Source organism: Juglans regia, chromosome 1, assembly GCF_001411555.2.
Source record: "Juglans regia cultivar Chandler chromosome 1, Walnut 2.0, whole genome shotgun sequence".
Classification (NCBI taxonomy): domain Eukaryota; kingdom Viridiplantae; phylum Streptophyta; class Magnoliopsida; order Fagales; family Juglandaceae; genus Juglans; species Juglans regia.
In genome coordinates, this window is record NC_049901.1 from 7571248 (window position 1) to 7586534 (window position 15287).

At 33.6% G+C, this 15287-nt stretch overlaps 1 long non-coding RNA gene across 1 annotated transcript; it reads right to left on the reverse strand.

Moving 5' to 3' along the window:
- Nucleotides 1–12528: 12528 nt before the first annotated feature.
- LOC108988138 lies at nucleotides 12529–14440 on the reverse strand. Its single transcript, XR_001995625.2, has 4 exons — nucleotides 14034–14440; nucleotides 13185–13219; nucleotides 13051–13101; nucleotides 12529–12792 (listed from the first exon to the last, which is right to left on the reverse strand). It is a non-coding gene; the product is annotated as an uncharacterized LOC108988138 (long non-coding RNA).
- Nucleotides 14441–15287: the final 847 nt, after the last annotated feature.

Below are 15287 nucleotides of genomic sequence, written 5' to 3' on the forward strand. Positions count from 1 at the left end.
AAACATTGTTGAATTATTGATCAGCCCTTCATAACTTTATTCAATTCGCTTTTGGAAAAAGTAGCATGGGCGACTTGAAGCGGTCCTCCATAACTTTATTTGTAATATGAGCTTTTTGTCAAAAAGCAAACAACAAACATATAAATTTTAAAAATAATATTATTTTATTTAATAGTAAAATAAAGAATGAGAGGAGCTCTGTGTTTTGAATTGAATAAGGCTACGTCTGGGTTTGAATTGAATGAAGCTGAGAGCATTATTTCGTGTATTTCTTCATGGAAACAAATTATCAGCTTTAAAATAAAAAGAAAATTATATATATAAGTACTGACAACTGTCAATTGGTTGTTACGGGCTTGCTTTTGATAACGCAACAATTTTCTTTTTGTTGAAAGTCTGAATTAAGACAAATTAATATGATCATAGGATATTCCTGAAAAGAAAAAAAAAAAAAAAAAGATTATATCATGTGTTAATCCCCTACTCCTTTTCAGGTATCTCGGCCGATTAGCGATATTAATTATCAAATATATAGTATTATTTCAATAAAAAGATTATGTGTGTCCCCTGCTCCTTTTCAGGTACTCTTACTTGTTAATATATTATATTTTAAGTGATTTTATTAAAATTGAGGATAATTTCAAATATTACGTAACAGGAAATATAATTGAGATGGGAAAATCTAAAATGAAGTACATCATTTTTCTTATATATTAAGATATTGTATGAAATTAGTTCATGTTCAAAAAAGTTCAGTTGTCAATTTTATTGAGATATAGTTGTAGAGTTTAAGTAATAAATGTTAAGTAGATATTAGATGTTCAACTAGAACCCAATTATATAGTTTTTTTTGCCGGTAAATTAGATTACTAAATTAAAAAAAATGATGATAGATAATTCGGATCTCAATAAATTAATATATACAAAAATAGGACATTATTATTCCATAGAAAATAAAAATAAATTGAGAATTAAAAATTAAAGTACATTTTTTCCAGAATTCTTTTAGGATTCACACGTTTTAGCTTTCCAAAAAGAGAGAAAATAGAGGGAAACAAGTACCCCTCATGCTTTAATGGATCATTTACTCGGAAAGAATCTGCTTTTAGGGGGAGGGGCCCAAGTTTTATTTTTTCAGGAAAACAAATTTAATTTAATTTAATTCGTTACATCGCGCCAATTAGTTTCTGAAATTCAATTATTGACCTACTTTTCCGAAACTGAATACAAAACTAATTAAACCAGTACTGGTCAAGCATAACGCGGAATCATGACCCATCTTAGATCTCTTCCATGTACAGCGTCTGAATGCGCTTGAGAGAAAAGGAAAAAAAAAAAAAAAAAAAGGCTTGAGGCTTCGAGAATGCATGAAATTGCCTTCGGGGTTTCTGATCAACGGTGAACGCACTGCAATAAAATAAGGTTTTTTTACTGTGATTGTTCGTCTGTTAAAAATAATATTGTCGCAAAAAGTCTTTAATTATGACGATTTTTATATTTTCACGATATTTTTACTGATGAAAAAATCTACTTTCCATCAAATGCAAAAAAAGTGCCAATATATATAATTTTTGCAGAGAAAATTGTCGACATGAAATATTTGCGGCCATTTAAAATATTATTACCGGTGATATAAACTCACCACAAAAAGCTAATAAAATTAAAAGCCCCACCCATTTCCTTTACATTTCCCTCCATCTGTCTCTCCCTTCTCTCTCCAATCCCACCGTCACACACAAAAATTGCTGCCGCGCACAGCCTGTCGCCAACGTTCTCACCATGCACGCCACTGCCACCTCCTTCTCCCTCGGACCCCGCCGAATCTCTTGCCTCCTTGAATCTAGCGTCACCCCTCTCTCTCTCTCTCAGATTTCTCTATGTCCCTGCCGCTAGGGACACCGTTCGCCACCACCCACACATCGACGCCATCACCAGTTCTCCGTCGGAGGCCCCTTCTCCTCCATGCCTAGCCCAGTTCTCAGTCCGAGGCCCTGCTCTATTCGCAGCCCACGACTGGGGCGCCCCCAACCGCCATGTATGGAAACTCGGGAATCGAGACGTCCGGATGATAGCAACATGGTCACTCATTCCAACGATAGTGCCAAGTGTATGTACATACAACAATATACAATGAACAACACAGCGGATAATTTAAGTAAGTCAACTAAGTACCAAAATTTTTAATACAAATTTATATAAGTAAAACGTTTAGAAAGAGTTATACAGTTATCCCAAAATAAAATCTAATACAAGGTCCAAATATGAAAACGAGTGATCCCATATCACTCCTTGAGCGGAGTCGAATCCTCAAGCTCACCCTCAGCATCATCTGTATCGAAATCTGCATTACCATAAAATAGTATTGCAGGTAAGTATAATCCAAACAAGCCTCCCTCTTTTTCTAGTAGTCAGAAGATGAGCCATATCCTGAAAGAAAGAAAAAAAAAATTTGAGCAATATTAATATTATGATGCATATTGTATACTGTAATCTAAATTATTTCTGGTACACATTTGACGGTAAAATATAAAGTTCGTAGGATAAGCTGATACGTGCAAACATTTTGGTAATGACGTTCGCACGTTAGATTTATCTAGTATAAACATTCCAACCTAATATGACAAACGTAAGAATGTGACGGATCAAATACACATGTGAACGTACAATACATATCTTGTGCGCACGTAAGAAAGTTGTTGAACGTATTTAATAATACCTGTGAACGTACATAACTAGTGGTTCGAACGTATATTTGGTTTATGGCAACTGAAAGGTTTTACAGTCACACGAATTACAAATAACGTTTGCAAGTACGTGCCGCTCAAGAATTTGAATGATCATAAGTGTGAACGTTACAAACGTTCGCTTGCATGTAAAATTTACATTCACATGCATATTAAATACGTTCCCACATACTGTACAATATTCGCACATTATATGATTAACGTGTGTATGTGTATGTCGTTTTCCTCATTTGGAAGACATAATGTTCTCAAGTTAGAAGCTAACGTTCGAATGTTACAATACAGAAAAGAATGAATTGACTCAGTCATTCCAAACACCTCAAACACAATGAAATTGGCCAAAAGCCACCGTAGAAATGAAGTGTAAATTTCAAGAAAGCTTTCTACAGCGGTCATTTGGCCATTGGCAATCCGGGGTGGCCAAAAAATAAAGAGAATGTTCGGCCACCAATGGGTTTCGGGAACCACCGAAACCTCCATTAAACATAAAAAATATATATACCAAAAGGTTAAGGTGGGATGCCTACTTCTTTTGTGATGTTTGTAGTTGAGTTTGACGGCAGCGGTGACGGTTCTAGCGGCAGTGTGCGACGGTTCGAGCGGATGTTTGTTGGGGGAGAAAGTTGAAAGTGTCGTTTCGCATTTGGCCTTGAGCTTTTATACACATAATGTGCAAATGTAGTGTTAACGTATGAACATTAAGGGATGAGAGAGAAAGACATCTAAATATTTTAATTATAACGTTCGAATGTTGAATGCTTTTTTCTCGTAACATTCGTACGCTATGTTGAAACGTGCGAACGTTTGTCACTAGATGTTCGAGATATGCGAACGTTATGTTAAAACGTTCAAACGTCTCTAGAATAAATTTTAAATAATTTATACTAAATAATATATTATATATACACTATACTTATGCATTATGTACTAGTATATATATTATATATACTAGTCTAGTGTTGTTAATTAGTTTAATAAACTATAATTAACAACTAATGTTATATACTAACATATTATAAGCTAAATAATATATGTTACACTAATAATATTAATGTACTAATATATTAAGTTATACGAGTACATAGTGTACTAATATAGTATATATTGTATATAATAGTCTAGTTTTGTTAATTAGTTTAATAAAGTGTAATTAATAACTAATGTTATGTACTAACATATTATAAGCTAATAATATATGAGGTTATAAATATATAAACACTATTGTTATATAAACCAATATTATTTAAAATATATATAAATATGTGAATTACAAATGTACGTGTGCACGTTTGGCTCTCGTGCGAACAATACATATATACGTGCACATGTTGAGTTACACATGCGAACGTGTTTAAAAAGTTGGTGGGATATTTTTCCGCATTAATTGTTAGAGAAATTGAGATAGTTACGTTTGAACATTTAGAATGTAACATCCTAACATAGATGCATGGATGTGCAAATCTAAAGACTAGATGTGCGAACGTAAATGGAAAATTTTGCTGAATATTTCCCGTGTGAATTATGGATTACCTCACTTGTGAGATCATCAACAAAACTTGCGAACGTTTTGAATGATATGTTCGAATGTAATCCGAGTGATCTGTGTTTGTTGTGGATTATTAACGTTTGCATCTACTAAATATTGTACATTCGAACATAGAGAGTGTTAAAAATTAGACAGTTCTTTTAACGGGAACCAAAATTTCACGTTACGTGCGAACGTATGTTGTAACATTTGAATTGTCTGCTAATTTGATGCAGTGACTTTGCATTTAAAATGTCGCTGCAATAAGTCGAGGACACCGTTGAAACGTTGTCGTTTGAGGTTATAAGACCGACCAAAGTCGCTGCAATAAGTCACAAAAATTTGAAAAAAAGAAAGACGCCCTAGATGCACAGGTTGAAGGCAATTCATCCCATTTGCCTTCAACCTGTGCAGTAGAGTGTGAGAGAGTGTGAGAGAGAGTGAGAGAAAGTGACAGAGATAGCGGTAGAGTGAGAGAGAGAGTGTGAGAGGGAGTTAGAGTGAGGTTAGTATTATATTTTTTTTGTTGATTTTGAATTTTGTTGTGATTTTTCTTGGTATTATTTAGTTTATACTAACTATATTGTGTTTTTTTGGTAATGATTATTTGTTGGGAATTTTTGAAACTTGACATTTGTAAAAGGATATTGCTAGCTAGGTATCTTTCTAAATTTGGTTAGAATATTGTTGTGAATATGTTTGGATATTGTGAATATGTTGGATGGTAATTGATTGTGAATTTGTTAGATAATTAATTTTGAATATGTGAATATGTTGTGAATATGCATGTTGTGAACATGTTTGGATATTGTGAATATATTGGATGATAATTGATTGTGAATATGTTGGATGATAATTGATTGTGGATATGTTACATAATTGATTTTATGCATGTTTGGATATTATGAATATGTTGTTAGATAATTCATTTTAAATAATATTTTTAAATTGAATTGAATTTATATGTACTAATATAAATTAATTAATAAGATATCAACATATATAAAGTAATTCATGATATAACATACTTAGTAAATAACTAATAAAAGTAAAATAACTAATAAATAAATAATATCTTTAACTTGAATTTAATTTATATATACTAATATAAATTAATTAATAAGATATTAACATATATCAAGTAATTAATTTATTATATAACATACTTAGTAAATAAAACAAATTATTTAAAAAAGTATTAAGTAAGAAATAACATACTGAGTAAATAACTAATAAATAAATAATAACCTTAGACCTGTTTGGCAATTAGTGTACACTCAGGTGTTCACTAATTCTTGAATTGCTCAATGTGGACAGTTTGAGATTATGTTATCTATATTGCACATTTTTGTTACTCATACTTTACACGTTTAGTATGACATTTTGGTGTCTTCCTCATTTGTTCTTTGGTTATACTGTTCACAGGGTGAGAATGTCTCTGTGTGAACATGTATACTAGGAGAACTATGAGGAGGTGCTATCGAAATTTCTATGGGGAGGTGCTGCTGATATTTCTACTGACGTGAAAAGTAAAAGAGTGACAAAATTTGTGTAATATCAATGATATAATCTCGAATGGGATAGGACCAACTACCAAAAATCTAAAGAGCGATGAGAATTGGAGCATGTGATGCATGTGAAATTAGTTTGCATTATACTAATTGATAGGTTTTTTTAGAAATGGATAAAAGTTGGATGCGTATTGTCGATAGACTTGGAAAGGACTATGTTGTGTATGCATGTGGAGTTAGAGCCTTTATTAAGTTTGCTCGAGCCTCTGCTAATAGTCGCGGTTACATTAGGTGTCCATGTCGAATGTAAAAATCTATGCGCTATAGGATTAAATGAAGTAGAAAGTCATATATTTGTGAATGATATGGGGTATACCCAATGGGTATTGGATGGTGAGTCATACCAACAATCAGGTCAACTAATGCTCGGTCATGGTATTGATATGCGGCACATGGATGAAGATACTGAGCGAGATGAGATGGAGGAGATGTTGGGTGACATTGGGATGTTTATGGATGAAATGGACGAGGACACCTCAAGTGGCCGAATGACTGAATCGAAGAATTTCTCTGCAATGTGAAAAGATACAAAACGTGAACCTTATCCTGGATGTATAAAACAAAGCAAAATGTCGTTTATTGTGCAGCTGCTTCACATTAAGTAGTTGTGTGGAATGTCGATAAAAGCAATCAACATGGTTTTTGACTTATTTAATGAGATGCTTCTTGAAGGTTTTGCATTGTCGAATAATTTTTATGAAGCGAAACAATTGAGAAATGGGTTAGGGTTTGAGTACAAGTCTATACATGCATGCTAGAATGATTGTGTATTATTTTGGAAAGAGAATGAGGGAAAATAGGCTTGTCCTGTATGCGAAGAGTCGAGATGGAAGGGCAAGAAAAATATTCCAATGAAGATTTTACAACATTTCCCACTGAAACAAAAATTGCAAAGGCTATATATGTGTAAAAAAATGCTCAAGATATGAGGTGACACAAGGAGAAAAGAGTTAAGAATGACGCATATATGAGGCACTGAGCTAACTCACTTGCATAACAAAGGTTTGATTTTCAATACCAGATTTTGGCAATGAAGCTCGTAATGTGCATCTAAGACTAACTACGGATGGATTCAATCTCTTTGGTAATATGAGTACAAGTTACGACACTTACCCTTTGTATTAATTCTATATAATCTTCCACAATGGAGGTGGAATAAGGCACCAAAATTTCTATTAACTTTACTTATCCCTCACCCAAGATCACTTGAGAGTGATATTGACGTATTCATGCAGTTGTTAATTGAAAAGTAGAAAGATCTATGGGAAACATGAGTCAGAACTTTTGAAGCATATACGTCGACATCTTTTCGGATGCATGCTGTAATAATGTGGACGATAAATAATTTTTCAGCATATGTGAGCCTTTACGATTGGAGTACAAAAGGGAAGTTAGCGTCTCCCAAGTGTAATAAAGAAACTGCAAGTGAGTAAATAAAATATTCGCAGAAAGTGTGCTTCATAGGCCATCGACGGTATCTGTCAGCAAATCATGCATGGCGAAGGGAAAACGCTAAATTTAATTGGAGAGTAGAGGACAAAACTGCACCGAAAGAGTTGAATGGGGCAAGATAGTCAAACAGTTATTGGAAGTTAGAGAGAATAATTTTGGCAAAGGTCGGGGAAAGAACAAGAGAAAACAAGGCATTGCAGAATTGAATTGGACAAAGCATAGTATTTTCTTTGATATGTCGTATTGGCCATCATCATGTTGTGACATAGTTTGGATGTAATGCACATAGGGAAGAATATTTGTGATAATATTCTAGGGACATTGATGAGCATTAAATAAAAGACGAATGATACTATTAAGACGAGGAAAGATCTTGAGAGGATGAGAATTAAACATAATCTACATTTGCAAATGGAAGGCAACAGGGTGGTTATGCCGCATGCATGTTTTACAATGACAAAGGATGAGATGATAGATTTTTGTAAATGGTTGCAAGGTGTAAAGTTTCCAGATAGTTATGCGTCCAATCTCAATAGATGCGTGAGCCCTGACAACTGGAAAGTAAGTCGACTGAAAATTCATGATTGTATTTTTACAGAAAATGTTAGTAGTGGGAATTCGTGGCAAACTGACTTCTAATGTACATGTCGCTATAACTGAACTATGCATGTTTTTCAAGGATTTGTGCTCTCGAGTTATAAATCGAGATATGTTACGAAAGATAGAAGAAGACATTGTTACTATACTATGTAAATTTGAGCATATCTTTCCACCATCATTTTTTGATGTAATGGTTCATTTAGCAATACATTTACCTCGGGAGATACTGTTAGGTGGTCCAGTGCAGTTACATTGGATGTATCCAGTTGAAAGATATTTGGGTAGATTGAAACGCACTGTTGGGAATAAAGCCCGAGCTGAGGTTCAATAGCAGATGCTTATATACACGATAAATGGCTAACATATTGCTCTCTATATCTTCATGGTGGTGAGACACGATTTAATTGTGAAGAGTTGAATACTGATCTTGTTGCTCCTCCCTCTCGTGAGGTATTAGTGTTTTTCCAGAATGTACGACTCTTGGGTGCATAGACAGAATATGACTTAATTGGTAGAGAGTTAGGAAAAGTTCGGTGGTACGTGTTGAATAATTGTCAGAAGATTAATGACTATCTAAGGTATGTCGTTGCATACTTAGAATAATTCTAATTAAAAAAATTATTATATAACATGTTATGTAATTCACATATCTTTTTTTTTGTACTTTCATACAGTGAACATATGGACAAACTTAAAACAGAAGGCATAAAGAATAATATAGAGGTGAGACACGAAGAAGAATTTCCCGGATGGTTTGAACAATGCGTACCCATTTTGGATGTCCCATGACTTAAAATCATAATAACAACATTTTAATTCTTGTTTACTTTTAATTATTTTGTTAAAATTTCAATTGTTAGATTTTGGAACGTGTCAATGATCTTGCATTAGTTTCTTCTGAATTGCATGCATTGGTTTGTAATCCCACACACAGAGCACTTCAGTACATTGCATGCATGGTTCGAGATTATAAATTACATACTATGCACTGTGAATGTAATCGAAAGATGCAAAACAGTGGTGTGTTGGTCGAGGGAAGTCATAGAACAGATGACATTGACTACTGTGGTGTTATACGTGACATTATCGGATTAAAATACCTAGGTGAGAATGTGATAAAGGTTTTCAAATGTGATTGGTGGGATATAGGCGATGGTCGGATTTCAATACATAGGGATAGTCATTTTATTATGCCAATACTACATGTAAATGGTACGAAAATGATCCATTCGTATTGGCTTGTCAAGCTATCCAAGTTTATTACTTGGTTGATCCAATGAAAGGGGCCGATAAAGATAGTGGAGAGATAACTTGGCGAGTCGTACAAAAATTTGTGCCTTGGAATGTATATGATGCAGAAATGGTAGCGGATCGCGATTATAGTGGAGACGGAGATGACACTCTGTTTATAGAGGCCTACCAGGAAGATGGAAAGGGTATTAATTTATTTGTTGACCTCAGTGCACTTGAACTAATCCCTTTATGTAGAAATGACGTCCCACCCGTACATCTTGGCCCATCTGTATTAAATGATCATTCAGTTCATGAAGTAAGTGAAGAATAAGAAGAAGAAGAAGAAGAAGAGTCCGAAGAGGAAGTCGTTGAAAAAAACGAAGAAGAAGATGATGATGATCATGAAGATGTTGTTGAAGTGGATTCTGAAACAAGCATGGAGAATACCTCTGGAGATGAAGAATAAAAATATTAAATATTTTATTTACATAGGTGACAATACAATACATTTTTTTTTATAAATTTTTCTATTGTAATTTGGTTGAAAATATTGATCATTTTCAAGGATGCGACCAAAACGACAACGAATAAATGTGCCTCATCCCCCAAGTCTCGAACATGTTCACGACTCTACAACTGAGGACTCCGCTCCTGAACAAGTTAATACACAAGAGACAGACAGCCAGTCGACACCTACCAGTAAGGCAATTTGTTGATAATTAATTATATTTCAATAATTTGGGGACTGTATTTAATAATTTTAAAAATATTAGCTGATGCCTTGTCACTTCACGGGCATGGCTACACACGTGGCCTTGCTCTGGAAAGAAATAAAAGGCACTAAAAAATCAAGGTCAACATTCCTGATAACTTCACTAGAGGAGTGGACAACAGTGCATCATTGCTTTTCTCCAATGTTGGCATACTAGTCTGAGCTTATGCCCAATTTTATGTGCGATCATGGTTTGATATTTCGAATGAGGTAAATGATCACATTCGAAGTCGTGTACTGGTGAGTTTATACACTTAGTAAATTTTTTATTTGGGATGTTTCGATTTCATATTTTTTATGCAATTCACTTCTTAGAATGAATTTGGCCTCAATTTTGGCCGTAGCGAGGATGTGTGAACTGTGAACGAGTTGATGGCTACATTATTTCGGTGTCATAAAGGACGATGCTATGACTAATTCAAGAAATTTGAGACGTTGGAAGAGGTTGTTCAGTCCCCTTTTCAAAAAATGAAGTTAGATGATTAGAGAAAGTGATGTGATCTTTTCACAAATTCAAATTATCAAGTATTATAGATTTATTCCATTTAAGTTATTTGACATTATAATTGGTATCATATAGTATATTTAACATTGTTAATTTCTTCTATAGCACTTAAGTTCCATCAATGTGCAAAATAGAACGGCTTTGACAATTCACTATCACGCCGGCTCAAGGTCATTCCAACGTCTTACTGATAAAATAGTAATTGATAACTTATTAATTCTCACTTATTTTTTTATCATATTTTTTTATTTAAGTACTAATATTATTTCTTAAAATTACTAATGTGGCTTTGTCAGAAATGTGATGATTCTGAAAATTTCTCACTTATTCATGTCTATGCTGCTACTCACACTGATGAGCACAATGAGGGGTTGATCCTGTCACTAAAGATAATTATGTAAATGACGTTATTTTCTCTGAATAAATTATGCAACATGTGAGTTAATATTATGTTTGATTCTTTATTTCTTTTAATATGCTACTTATTGTATCCTTTTTTTTTTTTTTTTTTTTTATAATTGTAGGAAAAAATGATAAAGATCCAATCAACCTCTAAAGAATCCTCTCCTAGTAACATATACAGATTCACGCAAGTGTTCAGGACCAAATTTGGTTTGGCAAGTGGTTTGAAACGTTCTTTCAAGCATGTCGGTTTATCCTCCAAGATCTCGACTTCGGAAGTTAACAATCTTACTAAAGATCTAAATGCAGCTGATACTAGGAGCAACAAAGAAACCACAATGAGAGAATATGCATTGAGGTCCAAGAGTACATACAGAGGTAGATAACGGTCCAGATGAAACGTGTTATGTCAATTCAGCAGGATCACAATGGACAAGGGAAGAAGAAGAAATGATTAATATATCATTATCATTACCATTATTAGAAACTTTTATTGTCAATTTTTACAACTCTATAAGACATTATTCATTGTTGCATTTATGGTGTAATATGAAACAATTTGTATACTTTTTAATATTATCAAATTACTATTTCTAATCATATCATTCGCAAGTAAACAATAAACGCTCGAACATGACTTCACGTTCGAATCAATGTTCAAAAAAATTAACAGGGAATTCGAGCAAAAATGTTCGAACGTTAGTCACTAAGTTTGCACGTTTTAACGCACAAACAATCTAAATGTTCGAATGATTATAATAGATACATGCGAACGACAAACTAACATCCAAACGTTACAAATTTTACGCTTGAACTCTTCTCCTTTAACATCCAAATGCTACATTCAAATGTATCCAAGTTAACGGTCGAACGTTGTTACGTTCGAATGTAAGTGTCATTCGTGCGAAACAAAAACATCGAACGTCAATTTTGTTATGCGCAAATGTTAATCACTCGGGTTAATATTTGAACGTCGGTTTATACGTTACTTTCTATGATGATTTTTAACTGTCACAAAAAATTATCACGTTTGAATGTTACATCTCGCAGAAGACTTCCAACCATCATAAAAAAAATTTTGTGATGGTTGCACAGTAAAGCGACATAGAAAACATTATGTGATGCCTTTTAGGTGACGGTCTCAAACCATCATAAAAAAGTTTTTGTGATGGTTTGTGTATTTTTTGTGACGGTTTCATCTTTCAGAAAATCCAAATTCTGTTGTAGTGTATGTTTTGTTCAGAAAATTTTGAAGACTTTTAAGAATGATAAAAAAAATTCACTCAAAAAACCATCCGGCAGAGAAGATTTAAACGACAGAATCATCAATAGAGGAGCGATGTACGCCCATGCACTAATGATATTAAAGGCTTCAAAAGAAAGTGAATGACGTACGTTAAAAAAAAAAAAAAAAAAACACTATGTCACATAAAATCATTGCGTAAGTACTGAAACTTAAAAGTAGGACTGTTCATCCGGGTTCCGACCCAGGAATCCGGGTATACCCGGATCTCAAATCCGGGCTGAAACTCGGACCATATTAGTCCGGGTCAGACCCGGGCCGGAACCCGGATGAATCCGGGTTCTTTAAAACCCGGATTCCGAGTTCCAGGTTCAACCCGTTTTTTTTATTTTATTTTATTTTTATTTATTTTTTTTTTTTAAAGGCTTAGGCTTATATTGTTTACATGATATTTGTGTAGAATTAGAATGATTTTATAAAATAAAATAAAATCAAAATGCATGGGCCATACATGATGCCATCCACTACATATTACATTGTTTGAATTAATTTACTAAGAATATTACAAAACACATACATTGTTTTAATCATACTCCAATACATAACAATAAACTAAAAAGCTTGGTCTTCTGTTTTTTCTTGCTCCTTATTCCATTATTCCTTGAAAGGTTTTTTCATCCTCATTAGTTTTTGTCTCTGTACAGCATGGATTCATTGTCTTTTATCATTGATGCTACTAGACCTCCTGCAAGAAACCATCACATGAAAGTATTATTAGATTATTGTCAAACGAACAAATCATGCTAGCATTCATAAGCAGCATATTGTCAAACTAAAAATTATCTGGTTCTGATTTTTTAGCTTTTGTTGTTCTGATTTTTGGGTTTATTTGTTGTGATAAATCTGTAAGGTTTAAAGGACCTGAGAACTGTATATAAAATTTGATAGCACAATATCCTAGGAATCAATAACCTAGCCAGTAACAAAAAAAAACAGAGCACACCTTATTTCCAGTTTTAGCAGTCCTCTTTATCTCAGCAACAAGCTTCTTTTCCTGACATGATTACAAATTACATCAGAGATAACACCAAAATCTTAGAAAGAGGGGATGTGGATAAATAGGAAGCTTTCACATACTTCTAATTGCAACGCTCCAATTTCCTTCTCTATACCTGAATCAAAGCTCAATATTTAACAACAGACTGGAAAAAGAATGATATTTAAAGAAGAAAATGAGAGGTGGTTTTGATGTTTGGAACTTTAAGAAATAGTCGACAGCAAAGTGAAAAAAATGCCACTGCCCAAACGAGAGCTGCATCACCTTCTCCTAACATGTTACATGTTTGATGACTCATCAGATATATAATGCTTTGTGATAAGGTTATATTTTTTTCCACCTACAATATCTAATGCATTCCAACTCAACAGAAAATATTGCAAGTAGAGGGAAACAAGTACCCCTCATGTTTTAATGGATCATGTCCTGATCATTACTCGGAAAGAATCTGCTTTTACTAGGAGCCTAGTTTCCCAAGGCTGAACGCACTCATCATCCAAACAAACCACAAATTTGATTATTCGCATATATATAAATCTGTCCATCATATGAAAACAATACTATTATATTCAATAGAAAAACTACGCCTCTCTTGAGTCTTATGCTCCATTTTGACGTTGAATTGTGCTAAGTTCAGTTGAATTAAATTAAATTTAGATGAAAAAAGTATTGTTAGAATATTATTTTTTAATATTATTATTATTTTGAGATTTGAAAAAATTAAATTATTTATTATATTTTGTATTAGAATCTGAAAAAATTATAATAATGTATAATGATGAATTGAGATGAGTTTGAGATTAAATAAATAGTAACTTTAATTAATTGTGAAATAAATTGTAAAAGAACTATAACAAAGTTATAAATGTATTAATTATTACACATAAACAATACAATAAATTTAAAAAAAAATTATAAAATGCAATTACCGAAAGAGTTGTTGCCTCTAGGATGTTTAGTATAGTGGTCATGAATCATGATGACTCATACCGTCAAAGTCACCGTTTGGAAAGTTGAGAGTACTCCGGCCAGTAGCATCCATCGATAGTGCGCTAATTCATGAGAGTTGACCCTTAATTACGACGACGACCCTTTGAACTTCACAGGTCTGAGTCTCTCCAGTACCAAAAAGATCAGTACTACTGCCCAGCTTGTTACTCTCCATCAATTCATTAATTAATGCTGAATACAAAACTAATTAAACCAGTACTGGTCAATCATAACGCGGAACCATGACCCATCTTCTTCTATCTCTTCCATGTACAGCGTCTGAATGCGCTCCATTCGTGAGAGGAAAAAAAAAAAAAAAAGGCTTGAGGGTTCGAGAAGGCATGAAATTGCCTTCGGAGTTGCTGATCAACGTCTTCCCCCGGCCCACCTAATAGCAGATTCATGTTACGTACAAATGATCATGTGATACTTTTGTCAATGTTCGTTGGGACAGTTCATGCAGACTGCATTAATGAAGTTTTATCTTTTCATGAATTATTGACCTACTTTCCCAAGGCTGAATGCATGAAATTGCCTTTGGAGTTGCTGATCAACGTCTTCCCCCGGCCCACCTAATAGCTAGATTCATGTTACGTACAAATGATCATGTGATACTTTTGTCAATGTTCGTTGTGACAGTTCATGACTGCAGTATTTTCTTGATCCTATTTCTCGGGTAAAATGGCTGAAGTTGTCGGCTTGCTCAAAGAAAATATATGGCCCAATATTTTCCGGTTAAAAGGGCACGTACTCATGTGAAGAAGTAGAGGTGGGAGACCCCACATCGAGACATGCAATTAATGCACGGACATCATGTATATCCTATATAATATATATATATATATATATATATATATTTTCTTATACATAAAAGCATCTATCGCCGATAAATAGTGTGAACACTAATGAACAGTATTGATAAATAGTACTCTTATTTTCCTTTTCTTATTCGTCCTTTTCTATGTCCTCAAATTAATATTATGTACAAAATACCACAAAATCAATATAACAAATCACAAAATCATTATAACGGATCACACAATCACTATACAAAATCACAACAACAGATCACAAAATTACAACAAACACGAACCAAACTCACCGAAATCATCTCAAAATCACCGTAGAATGATCACAAACTTACCATAAATCATTATAATTCTACAAAATCACAAAATCAAAAAATTTACAAA